Source organism: Myotis brandtii, unplaced genomic scaffold, assembly GCF_000412655.1.
Source record: "Myotis brandtii unplaced genomic scaffold, ASM41265v1 scaffold15, whole genome shotgun sequence".
Lineage (NCBI taxonomy): Eukaryota > Metazoa > Chordata > Mammalia > Chiroptera > Vespertilionidae > Myotis > Myotis brandtii.
The window spans coordinates 979,717-983,164 of NW_005355410.1; the positions used below are offsets into that span (position 1 = coordinate 979,717).

At 41.4% G+C, this 3,448-nt stretch overlaps 1 long non-coding RNA gene across 3 annotated transcripts in view; it reads right to left on the minus strand.

The window, feature by feature from the left end:
* Window positions 1-1,693, minus strand: part of LOC106725252 — a 13,280-nt gene extending 11,587 nt beyond the window's left edge. The window contains exons 1-2 of one of the 3 annotated variants that reach the window (XR_001361125.1): window positions 1,606-1,693; window positions 261-384 (exon numbers count right to left, since the gene is read on the minus strand). This is a non-coding gene — a long non-coding RNA (uncharacterized LOC106725252). Of the gene's footprint in view, window positions 1-260; window positions 385-1,437; window positions 1,465-1,605 lie in introns of those variants that run through there. The other 2 variants (XR_001361124.1, XR_001361126.1) reach the window with 2 other exon arrangements.
* Between the last annotated feature and the right edge of the window lie 1,755 nt (window positions 1,694-3,448).

The window sequence follows — 3,448 nt, forward strand, 5'->3', positions numbered from 1 at the left end:
AAATATATTTAAAAAAAGAATCCTTGCAATGTATTGTCAGTATTGATAACCAGAAGGAATGTTCTTGATCAGCATTTAAATGTTCTCTTCAGTGAACAATGACCAGCATTTAAATGTCCTGTTTAGTGGACAAAGCTCTTTTTTCTAAAAACACAAAGCTGTTGCACATAAAACCTCTTTAAACATAAAACAAAATCAAAGAGAATTATTGAGTGTATCCAATCTGGAGGGCATAGTTAGGGCCAAGCCACTAAACTTACCTTTGAGAATTGGACACTACTTGCAATGGTGAGGAATTTAGCAGACCCCCTGAATCTTGGATACCTGCAGATGGCTTCTCTTTTTCTCCATGTTCAATCCTTCTTGGGCTGATGCTCAAAAAGTCTATGAATTGAATTACTTCCATTTTCCAGTAGCAATGTCTCTCTACTTCTTAACTATTTTCACTTTTCTTATACTCTCTAGATTTTAAAAAATTATCTGTAGGTGTGAGGGGCAAGGAGGGAGAAATAGAATAGTGGGGACTAGCTATAGCTGTATGAAATATTAATCATGCTCAGTTAACCATGATTGTTTTGTTCTGATTAAAGAAAGCACATTCTGACGTGGCTGAGAGGGTAGGCCCCAGACCTGGGAGTTAACCTCCAAATGTGGTCCATTCTCCTTATCTGAGAACTACCTTTCATCATGGAAAGATTAACAACCTTGTTCCCGAAACAATGGAGTCCTGGAGGTGCCCAGCCTTTGCAATCTCTAGCCCACATTGCCTGTAACCTGTAACTATTATACCTATTCTTATTCCTTTTGCCTACTTCTCCATGCCTGTAATTCCTTTTGCCAACTTCCTCATTTAATCTTTGTGCTTCTACCCAACATAAGCATCTGGCTTATGGGGGGTGGTAGAGAAGATTTTTTTTGGATGACCTGCTGCTCTACCATGCTGCCGGCATTATTGGAAAATAAAATGCTTACATATGATTCAACCCTGTCTCTGTTCAATTAACTATAGTAGTGACAGGTAGCCTACACCTATTTGTTGTCTGACTTCATAAGAAGTACACTCAGGATTTATCATAAACTGTTCTGAAAGGAATTCAGATTTGCCTCACCTATATGTCCATGCTTTTGCTTAACTCCCTCATAGCCTTGAACACATGACCACTTATTAGATTTCATGGCTGACTAAGAGAACTAGATTTCATTCTAGGTCAGATGGAGTCTTGTTGATGAGACCCATTCCACCTCATCTAATCAAACCTATCAGAGAAGCATACTTGATCACTGATTACCTAATCACCAAATAACTCCTGGAAGTGTGTCAAGAGTTAAGAGTTACTACGTCTTATAGAGTTTCTTCATCTGTCAGTATCCTCATATCTTAAATTGCTAATATTACCCACACCACTGGATGATTGTTGGAATAAAAAGTATGCATACCTGCATAACTCTTGGGCACAGACAATAATGTGGTTAAGGCCTGGGGAGGGGGTGGGCGTGGGGGGAGGTCAATGGGGAAAAAGAAAGGGACATCTGTAATACATTCAACAAAAAAGATATGGTTTTAAAAAAGTAAGTGTTATTAAAATTACTGCAATACATTCTTACCAGGTATGATAATAGTGAATTCAACATGTATCAAGTTCTTCATAGAATATTTCATTTGAATATTTATGCATGTTTTCATCTGACTGTACAAGATGAAATTTCTTCTTTTTATGTAAAAAATATTTTTATTGATTTCAGAGAGAAGGCAGAGGGAGAGATAGAAACATCAATGATGAGAGAGAATCATCAATCAGCTGCCTCCTGCATGCCCTCCACTGGGGATCAAGCCTGTAACCCGGACATATGCCCCAACTGGGAATTGAACTGTGATCTCCTGGTTCATAGGTCAATGCCCAACCACTGGGCAACACTGGCCAGGTGAAATTTCTTCTTGCTATCTGACTTAAATTCTCCTTCAATAGTCCTTCTCTCTTGCTTTCCCAAGGCATGCTCATCACCACCAAGACCAGACCTTTCTGTTAGGTCTGTGCCCACAGGAGCCAGGCCAACAGATGTGAGAGTTTAAGAAATTTTATTACATTCTCTCACAGCGAGCTGAGACAGGTGTGTTGGTGTCAGCACCGAGGAAGTGTTTATGTCCTCTTATATAGGGACTGGGCCAGGGTTGCACCAGCCAGCTGGGGTACTGCCTGAACAACAGGACATCCTGGGAAAATAGCAGGATACCTGGTGGGTGCACAACTCAGGCAGAGGGGAGCGCCAGAGTTGGCTGGGGAGTGTATCTTCTGCAGGTGCAGGTCGTTTGCTTCAAACTATGGAAAAAAAACTTATGATAATATATTTCAAAAAAAAAAAGAAAGATGGCGACCGGCAGGAAGGCAGGGAGGGAGAGTGTGTGAGAGAGTGAGGGAGCTATAGAGGAGTGTGTGGATGTGTGTGTGTGTGTGTGTGTGAAATAGGGACAGTTAGATCCTGCAGGTCTTTCAAGGGGCTGCCAATCCGGGCAGTCTTAGATGGCAAAACCCCGCTGCCTCCGCAAACACTCTGGGGAGGACACCAGTGGTACAGAGACCACACCATCTTGAAGAACAGAACTGCTTGAGACTAGGATCCTAGCCTCGTAACCGCCCAGTCTGGTCTCAGTAGCAAATCAGAACCCCACAGCTGGTAGAAGACCTGAGACCACAGCTGCAGACCCAGGGACACCAAGACTCCAGGCACCCAGGCGGAAGATTTCTGTGAGTCACAAAGCCAATCCCCCTCCCACGCCGCCCCCGGGGCAGCATAAGAACTGCCAGACCCCGGCTGCACAATAGGGCTGTCTGCACACACTCAGCAGCAGCAGCTCTGCCTGACTTTGAGCCTTGGTGTCGGACCCGGGAAGTTTGTTTACCGCGACCAGGCTCCGCGGGCAGGGAGACTTTTCTGAATTTGAGCCTAGGTCAGTGATGGCGAACTTTTTGAGCTCGGTGTGTCAAAATTTTGAAAAACCCTAACTTAACTCTGGTGTCGTGTCACATATAGAAATATTCATAATTTTTTTTTGATAGCTGCAACCATAGTAAAAAAATTTTTATATTTTTGATATTTATTTTATATATTTAAATGCCATTTAACAAAGAAAAATCAACCAAAAAATGTGTATAAAGTGAACAAAAACAGAAAAACAATGTACATTTAGGACAAAATAATAATAAAAACAACGATAATCAAATGGTATGAAAACTAGAAATTAGTGACTTTTTTGGTGCTGAAGTTTGTCTGCTAATTCTTCGATTGCAGGTTCATACTTGGTGCACTTCAAGGCCAAGCAAGCGCCACTAACTTAATCTGTTAGCTGGTTTCTTTTGTTCGTTTTAATATTACTTAATGCTGAGAACAAAGTCTCACAAAAATATGTTGATGAAAAAATTGTTAGCAAAGCCATCGCTAGATTTTTTAT